Here is an 18,686-nt window from a genome sequence, read left to right on the forward strand (position 1 = left end):
AGGGTTTCCTATCCTCCTTCCCACCCCATGTCCCTATGGGTTGCAAGGGAAGCACGTGCTGAGGCCAGTGCTGGGGAGCTGGGGGAAGGTACTCAAGCAAACCCCCTAGCTTTAGCTCAGCAAAAGAAATTCTGTGCATGCCACCACTGTTAATTGGCATCAGAACCACTAATACTTGGGTCTAGGAGGCTGTCCCTACCGCTAGTCAATTAGGAAATGCAAATTCTGTGATCTGGCTGATCTATACTTTTGCCTTACGGGTTTGAACTATTCAGTGGCCATAACCAATTGTAAAATGCCATACATGGAACAGTATCTCGAATGGAGCTACCTAGTGTCCTTCAGATTAGGAACTGGTACTTTAGGTATGGCTGTTGTAATGGCAATTTTAAAAAGCTAGGCTAACTCCTTCCTGTAGGTGGTGGTTATTTTGGTGAGCAAATTACATGGTGTTAAGGAAAGCTTTTCTCTGCCCAGGAGTTGTTCTACGGCTGTGTTCAGTTTGAACTTCTCTTGTTATTTCTGTGATTTACTTGTATTTCTAAACAAACATAAACTAAAGTGTCAGATCCCCAATTCTAAGGCTCATACATACTGCTTTGAAACAGAGCGTTAAAAAACCCCACATCTGTGCTGTAGGAGACTCAGATTTTTGAAGTAACATTTCAAAGGCTGTTTCAAATGTCAGGCTGGTGTGACTGGTTAGCGATGCACTTTTGAGATTTAAACTCCAATTTCTTGCTTCTACCTTCCAGCCTATGGTTCTAATCTTCTGTGGAGATGTGCTGAACACAACAGCTGGCCTATAATTGGGAGAGATTGCTGCAGACACTTATCTCTGTGGGTCTTACTCCTGTTCTTGGCATTACTACAGTTAAAACGGTTACCATTTTCACCTATAGTGTCTTTCTAAGACAAAAATAAGCATGTGACACTTTACCTTTTCAGTATTATTGAATCATTTAAGTCTTGACTGATTTCCCTCCCCCCCCACCCCCCCCGCTGATCCTGGCGTTGGCTATAGCATAGCAAAAGTTGTACATTGTTATTGCTTACATGCGATTTAGCAGAAGCGAGCAGGATCTAAATGAGCTTAAAATTTCTGTTCTGCTTACTGTGATTGGAGTGACAAAATCTTTTATCCTAACAATCAAGAAAAAATCCAAAGTATTTTATAACTGTGCTCCCAAATGCTACAGTATTTCCACAGCTTATTCAGATCTTGTTACATTGGCTGCTTTTCATGCCACATGTTGCTGTTTTCTTATAACTCTGACTGCTCCTGGGCAGGTGCCCCTCTTGTTGAGACAGGCGTTTCCTAATTCGTAGAAATTGGGAAGCCAAACTGGGGTGATCAGACTTCACGTGAGTGTTAAAAGAGGGCTTGTACTAAGTAACAGATTGGGACTCTAGAAATCTGATTTCAGTCGTTATCTTTAGCAAATATTTCTAGTCTGATCTCACTTACTTAATCCATTAATCAGGCTGGGTGTGATCTGCATCCTACCAAGATTAACAGATGTGTTTCTTTTGATGTTGGTGAACTTTAGCTTCCTCATCCACTGAGTGTGGCCATTGCTTTCCTCTTTCTCATCTTTTTCTCTAAAACAGGCAATGCAGAATGTACATTTAGGCATCTGGGAAAAAATAAGAGGTATGGCTCTGGTGGTTGTACAAGTAATGCTACTAATGATGGAAGAAAACAACTTTTTGAAGGTCAAGTTACTGCCCATCCAAAATCCAGAAAGCATTTGTCATCATGTCTGGAGAACTGATCCGAAATCTGATCAATCTTGAAGAATAAATCACCACAGAAGGCACACATTAGAAGATCTCTTACTAGAATTCCCTGTGGAACTGATTTTCTGCAAGCAGCCTTACTTAAGCAGAGTATTGGTAATAGGACTAGTGTGCTGGAAGGAGGCTTGCAACTGAAAAACTGAAAAATAGCAGGGACAGCAGAAAGAGCAATAAATAAATACATCAGTGCTTATAGATAGAAGGACTAAAGCTCCTTTTTTCAGCACTGTGGAAAGCTGGATCACTCTTCAGATGCATAGTTATAGATGTTAAGCATATGGATATAACTTTTGAAAGTTTTAATGCTAGTGTTTTACCTGGGATAACCTGTAATAAACAAAATGACCAACTCTGTGAAGACTTTAAAATAGGAAGGGAGGGGATGACTCCTGAGGGTTGCTACTAGCTGAGAGCTCCTTGTATTGCAATCTCTACATAAGTAAAAAGTAGGCCAGTTTGACTGTTTCATAAAGCTAAGTCTATCTGATAATGCCATATGATAAAAACCCTGTCTCTTGAGAAATTGTGTGTAGTAGTTGTAAAAGTATTAGATTTATTCTAGGAATTCTCTAGCTCTGTAATTTTTAATTGCTTTTAGTACTTGTAGCTCAAGGCAAAGGGGCAACGCAGCAATCAGTAATTTGTCCTCTAGCCACATAATTTCATGCAATCAAGCCAATGTCCTATGTAAAGAGAAAGAAAGCAAACCCAAAGAAAGACGAAAGCTCTGTCTGGTACTACCTAGGATTGACTAGTGAAAAGAAAAAAAGGTATGCATAAAAAAAAGAGGGCTAGCACAGGCCTTCTCCCCTGAACAGAGAATAAGACACAACCTTAAACCCTGGTGGGTCTGCTCTATGCCTATTCAACCATTTTGGACTTTCACGGTTTGTGCTGACATGGGCTGGAACAACTGTAACAGCTGTAGGGGGAAGGGGAAAAAAAAATCTTCTGCTATAGTCTTCAGTTTGAAATTATTTTCAGGCAGAAGAAAGCTCATTGTAGCGCACAATTCCTGCTAAGGGAAGAAGCTGGCTTGGAAAAGAAGGTGGCTGAGACTGAGCGCAACACAGCGTAAGAGAAATCTGAAGTGCAGTTTCATAAACGGTATTTCTCCTGCTCCTTCAGTTTATCTATACTACTCCATTTAAAAAAAAAAAATGCATCTGGATATTTTTTCTAGCTTTCTTTTACTATTTGTATACTTATCTTTATTCAAACCATTTCTTTTCAACAGCTCTCTTTTTGTCTTTCATCCATGGCAACAAAGAGTCAGCGCTCCTTTGCAAAATTAATACAGTCCTTTGCACAACATACTCTCTGTGCAAAGGTAGGTACAAATCCACAGCAATTGTTACAAATGGCTATTTATCATTTGTCCGATAATGGTGATTAAGTGATTGATAGTTCCCAGCAATGGATTATTAAGATGGTGGTGGTGTTAGCCATGGCAAGTGGTGATCTGTAAGTTTTGTCACAGCAAGGCAGCCTTAAAATCTTCAAATCATGTACAGCTTTATCAGGCTTTCCCTCTCTTCCTTTAGTAGCTATTATCTATCAGCCATTCTTCTTTTTGTTCCTCTTGCTCTCTCAAATAAGCATAAAAAGATCTTTGATGCTTCCATTTGCTTGCTCTGTTGCTGGATCAAACAACCCCAAATCAACAGGGCTTTGAAACAGGGGGAGTAGTGAAAGAAGATTACAAAGGAAAGGACAGACATACATTTGTCTATCTGTCAATTGGTGTGGTTTTGATGTTGACATTTGTGCATATAAAAGCATTAGGAGAAGTAGCAGTGGCATTTTTAGCATTGTTGTGCTGCAGAAATAGCCACCTTGAATCTTCCTATTTGGCTTATGGCTCTGCAATATTCCTTTTGATGCCCCCACTCTGTCAACTGTGCTCCCCTTCTGCTACCTTCTTAAATATGGCCTCTGTTGTGCTCGCAGAAGCAATCACAGAGCAGCAGTAAGCTGAACACAACTATTGCTTTAGCTACTATTTGAGCACATCATGTTGCAGTTCATTGGGATTTTCATGTTACCTTTTTTTTTTTTCTTATTTATTTTCAGAGTGCTTTGGCTCTTCTTAGAGGAGATAACTTGGCCTTTTATGTACTGTATCTTAATCTGCTGAAGTCCTATACAACAATAAGAAAAACACGAAAGTAACTTAGACGTAGTACTCTTTCTTTCATTCCATTTAAAAATCAATTAACTCTTTGTTATGATTGCTTAGCTTACTGTGGCACAACTCTGCATATCTCTGGTTTGTTTAACTAACTTTGACGTACATTAAAGCTAGCACAGTATCACAAAGAAAAGTACCTTAGAACACTACTTCTAAACCATAATATACATGCATACACATACATAAATGAAATTGTTAAGTGTCTGAACATTTCTGCTCAGTCAGTAAGTACATGAAAAATGATATTTTTGTACTAAATACCATTATAAGAGACTGTCTTGCAGTAAATTTCTAGTTATTCTGAAGTGGTAATCAGTGCTGAGTACATTTCTTTGCTTTAAAAGGATCCATAGTCCAACATAGTCTAAGGAGATTCTTGAGTGGCAGTCTAGATATGAGAAATGTTATTTGAATTAAGCACAGTTTATACTCCTATCCATTTTTATAGTACTTCTTTACTTTCCAGAGGGTCTACTTAATGTTTAGGCTTTCTCTATAAAAGCACATGCAATAAAAACATTGCTGCTGCCAGCTTGTATGCCTGAAAGCTCTTTGCCCTTCCCCCCCTCCCAACTTTATCAGTTTCTTTAATAAAAGATATTGTCTCTTCACAAACTTGTCTCACTGAGAGAAGAAAATATCCCCTGCTCCAAAGAAAACATCAGTTATGCTTAATGATTAAAACAAATTGGTGTAAGACATAAGGCAACTACAAGAAAATTCTGGGGAGTAGCAAGGTATAAAAGTTACAATTTCCTAGCCCTTCTGAAAGAGGGTTTTGTTTCTCATAGTAGAAATGAGTTTTAAGGAAAAGTTGTAAGTGGCAAATGTATTGAATAATAAACAGACTTCTGACCACCAAATAACTACTAGACTAAATGGTAAAGAGTCTGCAGCTGAGGTCTCACTTCCTTCAGAGGCACTGGTCACTGAAGCAAGGTGAGCTCAGCAAGCATTGGCAGCTTCTAGGCAATGGTGAGATTGTAAGTGAAGCAGTTAGTTACTGCATCCTACTTGCTGCAGCTCATCCTTCCTTCATTATTGTGGGTAAATGAATGAGAACCACAAAATATAGCAAGAAATCTTTCAAGACGGTTCTTTTAAAAGTGCATGGGTAGTGCCCCTTTTCAGTAAGTAAGTCAGGAAAAGAAGATGGCGCAGTTGGAGATGTTTGTCAGCTTATCTATCTTTACTGCTGTAAAGATACTGCAGAGCTCTGAAACCCGTTTCTTCTGTAGTTTGGGCTCTCCCATTAAAGAGAAGCTGCCACTCATGTAACTTGTGCTCCTTGGGGGGAAAAAACAGGGTTGTGTGTGACCGGGCCAAGATTTGTATTAGCTCTCCAGAGGCAGAGGATTAGTCTACTAGGCAAAAATAATACCCTTAAAGGAGGAAGGCTTTAAGGTTTTCAATCATACATATTTATAAACTGGCTCAGAAAGGTTTGGTTAATGAGATGATAAGCTGTCAGCAAGGGTCTCTTCCACCTAAGGTTCTTCCTTTCCTAAAGAAAAAAAATCTTACCAAAGAAGCTCCACAGTCAAACTATACATTTTCAGCTTTAGGATTGTATTTCACCATGTGTATGAAACAGGTTTTATTGTAGCATGTGAAAAATTTGCAAGTGGTCTTTTTTTAATCATAAAAAACAGTGACATTATTTAAAAATGCTTGGTCTAAATATAAAGCATACAGGGTGTGAATATCTTGTTTCTTGCAGCTCTCACACTCATTTCCCCAGAAATACCACTGCAACTTGTTGGGAGCCCAAGGTTTAGGAACCAAAATCCTGTTCACAGTGTCTGACTGGCTGAGGATTGTCCAGAGAGGTCAGGTTTCCAACTGAGAGTTTCTCTGTCTTGCAAGCAGAGGCAAGGACATGAAAACCTGGGTCTCTGGCTCCCAAGGTAGGAAGCGGTCGGGCCTCCAGCTCCCCAGGGCAGCCAGAGCTGTGCAGCCCTGCCAGCTGTCACAGGGTGATGGACCCAGGCTTCCCCTTTCAGGGGGAGTTTTGTGTATTTGGCTGCTTTCTGGCCCAGAGACACCGATTTTGAATCACTGACTGTCCTGAGTAGCATGGCAGGGAAAATAGAGGGAAGAAGGTGTTTCTCAACAGCCTGTGTTTGACTAGAGTTCTGTGAAAACTAACACACTCATGAAACACTTCAGTTTTGCCAAATCAGTATATTCTAATGAAAAGCTTGTACTCGGAACTTCTGGGTGGGCTGTTCTACACTCCTTTTTCTTGTTTGCAGCTGTAAATTTAAAAAAAAAAAAAAAAAAAAAAATCAAAAAAATCAGGTGGAACTCCTGCCATATGATGTCTTCCTTTTGCCCTATGTCCAGCCCAGCTGCATTCCTCCTTCTCCAACAACTTCAACGGTTCCAAAGGCTGTTTAGACTGAAATGGTCTTCAAGTGCTTTTCCAGGAAATTGGTTTTTTGGCAGACTGACAGAGCTGCTTCCTCTGGAAAACACAAGTGAGGTAGGAGATGAATTACACAGGACAACAAAAAGACACTTCCTTAACTGAAAAAGGTTCAGTCTGGCATGTATCAGAGGTGGCAATACATTAATGAGAGCATTTCCAAGACAAGCCATTTATAGCAGTGTCTGTTAAGCAGCCAAACCATAGTCACCACTCGCTCCTTTATAATTATTCACCCAAAAAACACTAGTAGTTAAAAACCCATAACGACAGTCAGGAATCTGCAGTTTGGGTAGTAAATAAATTTTATGATCATATTGCAGAATAGAAATGCAAACAGCAAGCCTTTCAACTAGAAAAATTAGCTTCCTGGTCAGCTATCAATATGTCATTCAGCTTCTATTTAATGAAGTTTGAAATGAAAATATTATTATTATTTTCCAAAGGCATTTAATGTGTTCAAAATGACACTTTTATAAAAGTAATGCTAGACATGAAATCTTGCTGCATTATCAGTAAGAAATGTAATTACCATCAACAAAGCACAATCATATAAAAAAAAAGCCCTCTGGTCCTACAGATTGGGCACTCTGTCTTCTGCATACTATTGACTGCTTAAGTGAAAGAAACAAGTATGAGGGGAAGGCTGCAGAACAAGCAGATACTCAGCTAATCCTGCAAATGAAACTAGCAGCCATAGAGACATGCAGCTCCAACCACATGCAACTTCTGTGCTTAGAAGGTATGTATAGTAAGTTGTCAGTAAATTGAACATGTACCTGATCCAGGCCGAGGTCCACAAACTGTTAAAAAAAATGCAGTATTAGTCTCCACTTATGCCAACTGCACTCCTGGATTTTGCACACTTGATCCTTATATACTTGTCAGATGCTGCCAATGCAGTCCAGTAGGGATTGTAGTAAGCACTGTATTTATCCACCCTTATTCTAGATGAATGATCTGGTCCTATGCACTGAGAAATGCACAAAGCAAATGCATGTCCCAATTTACATTCTTAATAAACAGAATTTTGAACTGTATTTCTAACTCTTGGGGTGATTAGCAGAAATAGTAGCTTACTAGGGAGTTTTAGCAATGAACAAACAAACAAACAAATTACTGATTTCTAAATTTGATTTGCATTGTAAGAGTAAGAGGTATCAGCACAATTTCTGAACACGAAAAAAGGTATAAACACTATGCCATCTTTCCAACTAGGGCTCCTCTGAATACAGAAACCATGAAAGAGGATTACATCTGGTTTACTGCTACTGTTTTTCCGCAGGAGCCGAGGTAAATTCTGGGTGCGTGCGTAGATCAGCCATGCAATGACAGCATGGTAGGGCTGGTGTGCCTTAGTCGAGCCCTTCCCAGCGTGACAGCTGCCGGTGGGAGCTTTTTCTGAAGTGATAGCTCAGAATGCATCCTCTGTGGGACCATGTGGTAAGAGATACCATTAGCTGTAGTCGCTACATTTAGGCAATTACGTGGAGGTATTTCTGATCAATTTTTAGGAGCATTTTCTGTGAGTGCTCCTTCTGCTTATATATTGTGAAAAGCTTAATGATGCATTTTACTTCTTCACTCTCTCTTCTGCTGTCTGCCTCCATCTCTGCAGGTTGGTTGTTTGGTTTTTTTTTTCCCCCACCCTCAGTGAAACACTTACTGTCAATAGCAATTTTTAGAGGAACAAGCTATTATACAAAGGTCAGGGAATTTTGTAAAGATCATAATTGCCTAAAGGCTTCATTAACCTTTACAAAATAGTAGTTGCTGGATTACACAACATACAATTAAATGACCATTAACATCCAGAGCAATTAATGAAAGTAACAACCTCAAGGTACTGCAAATCACATAGATGCTACCCAATACCGGCCTCCAAGTACAAGTCTCATTCCAGCAAATAGACTTGAAAGAACATGTTCTGCAAATGACAAAGACTAGTTTCTGTGGAGTGCACAATCCAGGCAACATATTTACCTTAACAGATTACTAGTACCTCACAGAACATTATGGTGAGATTGAGTGAAAGATCCAGTGCCAACAGCATTGTCCTCTTTCTGCAGGCATTCAAGAAATTAAGAGTCTCATGAGTAATAACTAGTTAAAGTAATGACACCCTGTCCCTTTTGTTTGATGGGATACCAGAGAATGGAAATCTGTATTTTCCCAAAATTTTTTTCCAGGCACTAAGCTGATGATCCATATTCTAGTAAACAGGCACACAGAAGTGAGGCTAATCTACCTCTCCAAATAATCTTTTCAGCTTGAAAGCAATGAAGCTTACCTTGTACTGTTAACCTAAATGGAAAAGCTTATCCAGTTTCAGCATTGTTATTTCTGCTGATGTTAAGTGTTTCTTTGTAACAAACCATCCGGCACTTTTCCTAATAAAACTTAATAAAAAAACATGTTGAACTGAAAAATATATGCTTTAGTAACTAGAATTGTGACACGGTTACAAACTAAAAAAAAAAAAAAAAAAAGATAAATATTGGTGTATATATTTACCTAGAGGAAAACATAAGCAAATAATGTTAAAGATAACAGATCATGTATTCAAGTTGGAAAAAGCAGAATTATGGTTCGCTGTAATGTTAATTTAGTCCCTTCTTTGTACATAAGTATGGAAGGGTGCTGTCCGAGGGATTCCAGGCTTCATTTATCATACATTATTCAAATTCTCTCTGAAGGCGGAGCTATTGATTTTCTCATGCTTTTCCCACACTATGGCACTTATTGCTACAGTATCAAACTACTTCTCAAACATGAATTAACCTATGCAATACTATTTTATTGGTGTAGAATTACACTCAGATGAAGAACAGAGATATAGTAAGAAAGAGTAACATTAAGTGTTATCTACTAGTTTTTGACGTACCTTATCTATCTATCTCATGCTTTTTTGAACAACTTATTTAAGAGGTTTGAATACGAATATTTAAAAAGAAAGACATACATGCCATTGCTTGTGACCTCATAGGAAGTTTTAAATACCGAGCATAGAAAGGTTGATTTTGACTGGTGAAGTGTCTTTGTGCAGCTGAAGAACAGTGCCTATAAGGAGCAGAGGGTGTAAACTTTTTTTCATGCTGAGAGTATTTGTGTAAGAAAGACGACTCTGATCTCATCTACATCCTTGTTCATTTGTATTCCATCTGAGTCGAGGTCACTTATGTTGATTTGAATAGGAGGGGTGTAATCTGCAGTGTACCAAGAAAAAGCCAACAAATCTTTGGGCTTTCATGGGAAATAACGTTCTTTCATATTTCCTCAGTCGTCTTTTTTTTGTTTTGTTTTGTTTTGTTTCAATTGTTCCTTTACTGGGCGAAGGCAATGATGGTGTAAGAGGTGATGGAGAGGGCACTGCACCATGTCACCTGAGAGACCTGGAGACTGAGGTTATGAAACCAGTCAAAGAGACTAGAGCGGCCACAAGAAGGTTGAGGGTGAGACAGAGAGCTAGAAAAGCATGGTACTGTGAACTTGATGAACACTGGTACTTAATTACAGTTGTGGATTGCATCATTACTATGTAAGAGGCGATGCAGCACCTGCTCAGTGTACACTGTACAGTCCTGAAAAGGAAAAACATCACATCCTAAAAGGATACCATAGAACACTGCACATGAAGAACAAAGAGTGTCCTTGCTCTGCAATACACTTTTGAAGTACAAGAAAAGACCAGTGTGTTTTTTTCTAGGGCTTCAAAGTGCAAGAGAAAGCTAATATAGGTAGTCTTGCTAAATTCTCTGTATTAACATGACAGTAGAGCCCAAACCTGCATATGGATAGTTAGGCATTGTCAAATAATTTTCTACTATTTTATTAAATATAGGCATGTCTGCCATTCAGGTACTCTACCATTTGAAATGAAAAAATGTAGATCCTACATCATTATGGCCTTTCATTTATTGCCTTTCTGTTATATATCTGTAATTTTCTGTTGTTTATTGAATAGTTTTATAATCGCATACATAGATGATTTGCTGAAATTAGATCTTTCAGTATCTCATAATGTCAGGTGGGTGTATACACATGAATGTGTTTTTTCCTTTCACCTTCTTTGGATTGGGCTCTCTTGTTTTTCTAACATTTTTACTTGGGATTTCCTGTTTTTTTTTTCATGGGGCTGTTTATCTAACAAACAAAATGCCTCTTACTTACCTGGAAAAAGATTTAAAGTATTTCATGAAGATTTTTTACTTTTAACAGGTTTAGAATTTAGCTGGAATATATTCATACCTATAAAAGCATTAGCAAAACAACTTGCTTTTTTTCTTGTTGTTGTTGTTCGCAAGTTTGGGTAAAACATTAAGAGGGAAATTACTACCTGCTCATCTCTAAAAGCAAGCAAGAAAGGTGAACTGGTTGCATAGCAACACCACCTACAAATAACCAGGCATTTTCAGATATTTTACAACATTATAAAGAAGAAAGAAATGCAATTTGAGCCATGCTGAATATTTTATAGAAAATTTATTCTCCAGCCTACCAACAGAACAGCCATTTCCCCTAAGCATCTTCAGAGGCAAGAAAGGAACCTAAAGTTTGACTCCCTGGTAGCTTTGAGATCTGAAATGCGGAGTGTAATTAGCTGTAGTGCTTTTTTATTACCACAACTTGTTCTACAACGGGCCTACTGCAAACCTGTCTTCAGGTGAGGTACTCTAGGTTTCTATGAAAAATCTCTGTAACAGAATCACTCCCAGAGAAAGCATGTTTTATAACTTACTTTACCTGTAACTTGCATCTGGTTTTATAGGTAAGTTACAGCACCTAAGATTCAGATGGATCAGTAGCATCCTACATCCATTCAGTCAAGTTAGAGTTAATATTTGATAAACCAAAAATGCCCTTTAGTCCTTTGTGTGCAGAATATCCAAAAATCTCCAGAAAGTTACACTGGCACTAAGTCTGAGTATCATCAGACTGTTTATGAAGGTAAATGCTTAATGACTGGTTTTACATGGTATGTTTTTCTGTGTACTCTCCCATTTATCTTCCCCATTCCGATTACTGGGGTGCTTGGTTACTGTATGTAACCAGCATTTCAAACTTTTAGGGTGGCTGTTTCATTTCTGTGGTTAGTTGTGTTTTCAGGAACAGGTATTTGTTTGTGTGTGTAGGTCTAGAATTTTGGCATGTCAGGAGATAAATGACATAGTTATGATGTGTGTGTGATTTTTTTTTTTTTTCATTGTCTTTCTGAAGAAGCTGGTGCCTAGGCCCACATTTTGAAACTGCACTCAGAAATTTTCAGTGAAGTTGAACTCTGAATTCTCCCTATTTCTGCTTATTGTGTGCCCAGTCCTTAAATTGTCTGTCAAAATTCCTGGTCTGATCAATGTTTTATTCCTTTTTTCTTTCTTTATAAAATGGATCACACTGCAAGTCAGCATTAAGCACTGAAGTTCAATTACTTGTATTTGTTTAATTTATACAGTGATCATTTGACATAGAAGAGAAAGTAGGAACACAAAAAGAATGAGAGAAAACCCCTTAATTTAGTACAAGAGAAACAGGGTAAGTATGGCTTTTAATGTTGCCTTCTGAGCTGTGTGTGAGGTTCACACTAGCATGCTACAGTGACAAGCATTTTTAGTTTTTGCAACAGTTGATGTTGTCTTGAAGTAGTTCGTTAATTGGCAAAGAAGCTACTTAGTGTTATCTGGGGTATTGTAGTTTTATTGCAGCGATGTCTGTGATTTAATTTTGCATAGTATAATCTATTCCCATTTTCCTCTACTGAGTGTTAACAAAGAAATGCTTTCAACCTTCCTGGCATTCTGATGGAAGGTGACCACTAAGCTGAAAATTGGTCTTGTGAAATTTTCCAGAAATTCTTCAAGGCAGTTTATCAGAATCTGAATTGCAACTGATGTTTAGCAGCAGCTACAGGTAGGTGCAATAAGGTAAAGTGATGGCAGTGTAAGAGGGAAGCAGTAGCACCTTGTACTGGGTGCTTGCAGAGAGCTGGTAGTATGTGCTGTGAGGTACTCTGGAGAAGGCTTCCCGGACTGTCAGCATTCAGAGTGCGATGGGCACCTCCCTTCCTCCCTCCCAGTGCAATAGCAGGACTAAACCACGATCGTTCATTGTTAGTAATTAATGGGATTATATATTTCGGTCACTGTTGGTCACTGGTTTGGAAAACCAACACCTTATATTTTAATCTTCTTTCTTTTTCTAAATGTCCAGAACATAACACTTAAAAAAAAAAAAAAAAGCTGTGTTGATGTCAGGTTGCCACTTACTTTTGTAATCTTCACAGCGTCCTCTAAAAATAACTCCTTCTCTTACTTACCCATCCTATTACTGCCTTCCTCATATTCCACCACTGGCACACATCAGTGCAATGCACCTCACTGCAAAGACAGAAGCAGCGATACATTTTGTTGAGGTAAAATAATAACTTGACAGAGTTCACTAACTTTGACAATGTTCACCCTACTAACTACTGCATGGTACAAACATACAAAGCAAGATTGAGTGAGTTAGAATGATTCACACAGAGGCGAGAGACACAAAGCCTAAGCACTACCCTACCATTGACTTACAAAGTTCAAATCAGACCCCATGCCTGTCTGTACTGATTTTTGCAGCCTACCTGCAGCTCGCCCAATCTTAGTCTCAGGCTTGCTCAAGCATTTACATCTAATTGAATTCTCCATATAATGTTTATAGTAATATTCAGTAGCTACATGCACTAGTAATGTCTCATACTATGAATGCAGCATGCTATGTTACTCACTTAACAAGGGTCTGCTGTGGGTAAAGGATCTCTTCTGCCTTGAATAAGGAAGGATCTCTTAGTCTCAGCTAAGGAATCTGATGCTAATACTTAGAGAGAGAAGTACTTGTCTGCTAGTCAATAGTACAGACAAGACAGATCTCTTCATTTTACCTCTGGTATCTCATTTTACACTTTGCCTATCTTGGATTTTTGGCCTTCAAAACCACCTTTCAAAATATTTTTCAAAGTGTCTTCACTCCCTCATATGTCAGCCACCAGCTCACAACTTCACCACAGTGACAGGACACCTCTTGCTCCTTACTCAGCCTAAATCAAAGTACATCTAGGAGTCAAATGTATCCACCACAAGCATTCATGCTTCCGATGCGTACGCCATTTAAAACAACAAATCTATGAATAGGCAACACTTGTAGGAAGAAAGGGGACATGTACACATAGCAGGTGCAACATTAAAAAATCCTAAAGACCTGTGGGATGACCCTTAGTTTTCTTCAACAAACAGAAATCATAGGCTGTATACCCATCACTGAGTCGTACAAAAGCATCTACGTACACATTCACAGAATGTTTCTGCTGTTGTCCGCAGTGCTTGAAGGAAACCTAGCCAGGATTTCGTCATGAAAAACTACCACTGTTCATTATAAAGCAGGCAGCGTTGTGTAGGTAAACCAAGATCTACACTGCCTCCAATTCCTCCACCTGACACAATAGCTCATGCCTATCAGTAAGAGAGGAGTCTTAAGACATTCTGCCAACATCTTCATTTTTGCATTATGGACAGACGGATATGTTCACTGGAGCCTACACACACATGCTGTACCCCATGCCATTCCTTTGCAACAACTGATAATGCCGCTATGAACAATGGTTGCTTAACCCTAAGCAAAATGACCTTTGCTACTCTAGCTTGCCTATGCACTTCATCTCTCTGCTGACCACTCCCACACTCAAAACATCCCATCTGTGAAACACACAATCCAACAGTGTTTGAAACAAAACATTATGGAAGTTCAGAGTCTCAGACTTACGTAGACCGATAATGCTTGTGTCTTTCTCAGCACAGATATACTTCTGTTCAAGCAGCAAGTTATTATTCAAGCTCATATTTCTTCAGTGACTTCAAACGTCTTCATATAGAGTTGAAAAGTAATTTCTGATGTAAGACATTCAGCCTAATTTACTTATTCCTGACTTTAATACTGTAGAATTTTGAATGGCATGTATACCGGCTTGCTCTAGTCTAATACATTTACCACAGTACAACACACCAGGAATATCATAAAACCAAAATATTTCTAACCATTTATGAACGACAGGATATGTCACCTCCCATCCGAACGGGTTATTACATATGGAAAACCACAATATCTCAATTACAGAAGCACCACAGAATTCATCTGACTCACTTTCCAAGCCACAGACACATGACACTCTCTTACACAACAGCATCTCTGAACATCAGTGTTGGGGAAAAACATTACGTCATTGCTTTATCTGTATGACACTGTTTTCCTTTATACAAGGGTAAGTAAACATGGAGCATTGATAACAACTGCACTTTCAAACACATCACCTGGCTAAATCACACTTCCTTACCTCCACAAACAATTTCCTTCATGTAAACTACACTCACTTTTAAAATTAACTTAGAAAGAGAATTTTCAGGCTACAGAAAATGCCTTCCACATTTTTCACAAAATAGTGCAAAGTGAAAATTCAGCAGAACCCTTGCTTCAGAGAGCCCATTCACAGGAAAAAGATAAGTTTGCATAAGGGCCATGAACCCTTTTGTGATGCCAGTATTTTCCTCTCTGAGCGAGTTGCCTGGCTGAGGACGGCAGGGATGTGAGACAATTTGACTGACTGTTCTCCTCCAGTGGCACAACTTCAGATGAGCATACAGACAAGCGTCTTCCTTGGCAATCCATGAATTAAATGGTTCATCTACAGAGGCTCATGTTTTACAAGTAAACCCTGCCAAAATGCTGATTCATCTAATTCCAAGGAAATTACAGACTGTTTAATTTGGTTTGTAGCCAAACTCAGGATGGGCAGTTCAGATATAAGTAGGAGAAAGGGAAGTCATGGCACTCAAACACCTTCCTTCTATTGGTTACTCTGTGAAATAGCATAAGCCAGCACACTGACGACAAAGCAAAAATGCTTTCCTACATAATCATACACACATCAGGTCACTAATACAGCCACCTTTGACTATAACACAGAAAGACACACTGCACATATTTCAACTCCCTTTTTTTCCAAATACGCACTGAAATAGAAAGCGTAGCCCAAGCAGAGGATGCTCCACCCTAAATATCCTTAGGCTATGTCTCATTTCCCATGTAAAGAGAGAAGCCCTATTCTGAAGTAGTGACCTTGTGGTGGGTTGACCCTGGCTGGGTGCCAGGTGCCCACCAAAGCCCTTCTATCACTCCCCCTCGTCAGCTGGATGGGGGGAGAAAATATAACAAAAGGCTCATGGGTCAAGATAAGGACAGTTTAATAAAGTGAAAGCAAAGGTCGTGCACGAAAACAAAGAAAAAACAAATGATGTTATTCCCTACTTCCCATCAGCAGGCGATGTCTAGCCACTTCCTGGGAAGCAAGGCTTCAGTACGTGTAGTGGTTGCTCCGGAAGACAAAAACACCCCCCTTCCATCTCCCTTTATTTAGTTTTTATATCTATCTGAGCTGACGTCATATGGTATGGAATATCTGCTTGGTTGGTTTAAGTCAGCTGTCCTGGCTATGTCCCCTCCCAAGATTTTGCCCAGCCCCAGCCTGCCATTGAGGGGAGCAAAGATGTTGGAGAGACAGCCTTGATGCTGTGCCAGCACTGCTCAGCAGTAGCCAAAACACTGGTGTGCTATCAACACCTTTCTAGCTACTGATACAGAGCACAGCACTACGAGGGCTGCTATGGGGAGAATTAACTCCACCTCAGCCAGACCCAATACAGACCTACAACTCCCTCCATGACAATGGCTAGAGAGGACCTTAGGGTACAGCTGGAGTGGACCCACAAAACCAGAAACCTCTCTTGCAGCCAAATAAGCTTTTCCACCCCTCCACTCAATTAAAACTTTGGCAGGACTGCACAAAAGTACACCCCAGAGACCTAATGGGAAAAAAAAATTAGCAGACACTTTGCTCCAAGTAGCTTCCAGGGCTCTTCTTCGCTTTCATTATCATCTAAATCCACCCTAGGAAATTTATAACTTTCCTGCACCACTGCCCTTTAACAGTGCACACCAGGATCTTTCAGAGGAACTAAAACATACTTTCCTGTGCGCAGATGATCTTGCAACACAACTTGCTATAAGCATAGCATCAGCTTATGCTTTGCTTCAGTACCACCTATTGACCAGTTTACAAAAATATACCTATTTAATAGCAGAACTTGGATACCTTAAAAATATCTAATACAACTGTACTAGCCTTCCCCAAAGAAAAAGACTCATTCATCTTTGTCTCTTGGAGCTACTCCTACTGTTCAAAACCTCTCTGCCTAGAATGAAGCACTAAATTGTATGTACCAGCAACTCATTTTTATGGAAGTTAGCAAGTTATGGCCCAGCAAGGCATTCCTCCCTCTCATCTGCTAACAGACAGCCATTTCACATCAAATGTAAGATACTTTGAAAACTTGATTGTGACTTCAAATCTAAGCCCATGAAAGCATCGAACTGGGGGGGCAAGACTATTTTCCCAGTTTGTAACATAAACTTAACACATTTTAAACAACTCAGAGATTTTGTGATCTCATCTGACTTTCTTACATGAGATGAGCTGTACAATTAGGCTAAGCGCTGCATCAAGTCCATATGATCTGACACAGCTACAGCAAGCTATTCTAAACTGATTTAAATACTAAAAGTAATAAAAGAGGTATGATTTTCCTCCGTATTTTTAAAAAGGTAAAAACAAAGTCACAGAGGTACCTTATAACAACTCCAATTTAATCACCCTTCAGATTCTAGTCCTTGTGCCCTGTCCTCACTCTAATGCTACAACCACAGACATCTACCCCAGTTACATGCAATCTCCGTGCTCAGATTGTGACTAACATTTCTGGACCAAAGTTGTATCTTGCATTAGTGGTTACATATGATTTCTATTTAGGTTCAGTACTTAATTCACACATCCATGGCTTAGACCAAATTGGAAGTGGATGACAAGCATGGACAAAAGTCTGATTTTTGCCTCATCGTATCTCCAGATATTGCTGGTAACTGGTGTGTAATCTGCACTGTACCTGAAGACAAACATGCCTTTGAATATCTAGTTTTAGCTCCAGAAAGTGCTACAGCAGCTGGGTAACGGGAACAGTTCTCTTTCTTCAGCCTAACTTGTAAAACAATCGTCTCTGTAATACAAGAGCAACAAAGAACTAATGGCTTTAATTTCTGAAAAAGACACAGGTTACTTTTATAAGTAACCTTTTTTTGACCTACATTTTATTTATCAGAGGAAACTGGTGTGGGGGCACTTCATAAAACCTGTAATATGAACACACATAAAAGTGATGGGACGAAAAACTCCCCACAAACCACCAGTAAGATGGTAGTCCACTGCAAGCAACCAAGACCTGTGGCATTTCTAAGAATCGGAATACAAATCCCAGATAGTATTTTCACCCAGTACATTTTTTTCAGGTCCAACGTTTAAAGTAAACCTATCTCTGAGTGTGAATAATGAGACATGTATCATTGCAGAACGTGAAAGAGGTAACTCTGTGCATAGTTCATCATCAAACTGTGTGCTGCATGGTCACTGATTGGTTATTCAAACACATTTGCAGAAAATAAGTATAAAGTTCAACTTTTGTGGATGATCAGTCTTTATGCACCATTTAAGCACATCATTTTCTTTCAGAATGATACTAATTAAAACAGTTCATGGCCAATCATAACCTTGTTCTGTCTGGAAGGGCAGGAGAAACGTGACCCTATCATAAGACAAAGCACATGCTACAGCTAGTGGTGCTAACGTGGGCAAAAGCCTATGGGAGTGCCTATTTCCATGCCTGATTAAATGCATCTTATTGGTGTAATGCCTTCAAATTTAAAATGCTTAATTTTGAAATCACCAGATAATTGCATAATTGTGGTATTTGTATTCCCTGTGATAAATCAGGCAGTATCATTTCTAATGGTTCTCTGAAAATAAAATCACCTGAAAGCATCCACAACAACTCTGTTTTTTTAATGTAACCGTGGGGCTCATGGTTTGGCCCTAAAGTAGGTCCACAATGTTTGAATTCAAGATTCACTGACAAATAGGACTACACATACTATGTTCAGTAGAGTTTTGATTCTAAGAAGTACATAAATCACCTTCTTTCTCAGAAGCACACGATTGCCGAGGTGTTTTCATGGTCCAGTTAGGTGCTTCTGATTTCTCTTTATAGCAAGCTCCTTTGAAGGCAGTTCAGGACCACAAGCTGCACTGCTGCTGCATTTTCTCTAGCAAGCAGCACTGTCCATTTTAGAGGGAGATACATC

General features: G+C 39.2%; 1 long non-coding RNA gene across 2 annotated transcripts; it reads right to left on the reverse strand.

The window, feature by feature from the left end:
- Nucleotides 1-6,182: 6,182 nt before the first annotated feature.
- LOC142031609 (uncharacterized) lies at nucleotides 6,183-15,861 on the reverse strand. Of its 2 annotated transcripts, XR_012650579.1 has the most exons (4): nucleotides 15,747-15,861; nucleotides 12,730-12,790; nucleotides 7,199-7,222; nucleotides 6,183-6,458 (listed from the first exon to the last, which is right to left on the reverse strand). It is a non-coding gene; the product is annotated as an uncharacterized LOC142031609 (long non-coding RNA). The 2 variants fall into 2 exon arrangements; XR_012650578.1 differs by lacking the exons at nucleotides 12,730-12,790; nucleotides 15,747-15,861 and having other exon boundaries at nucleotides 7,199-9,175.
- Nucleotides 15,862-18,686: the final 2,825 nt, after the last annotated feature.

Source organism: Buteo buteo, chromosome 5 (genome assembly GCF_964188355.1).
Source record: "Buteo buteo chromosome 5, bButBut1.hap1.1, whole genome shotgun sequence".
Taxonomy (NCBI): domain Eukaryota; kingdom Metazoa; phylum Chordata; class Aves; order Accipitriformes; family Accipitridae; genus Buteo; species Buteo buteo.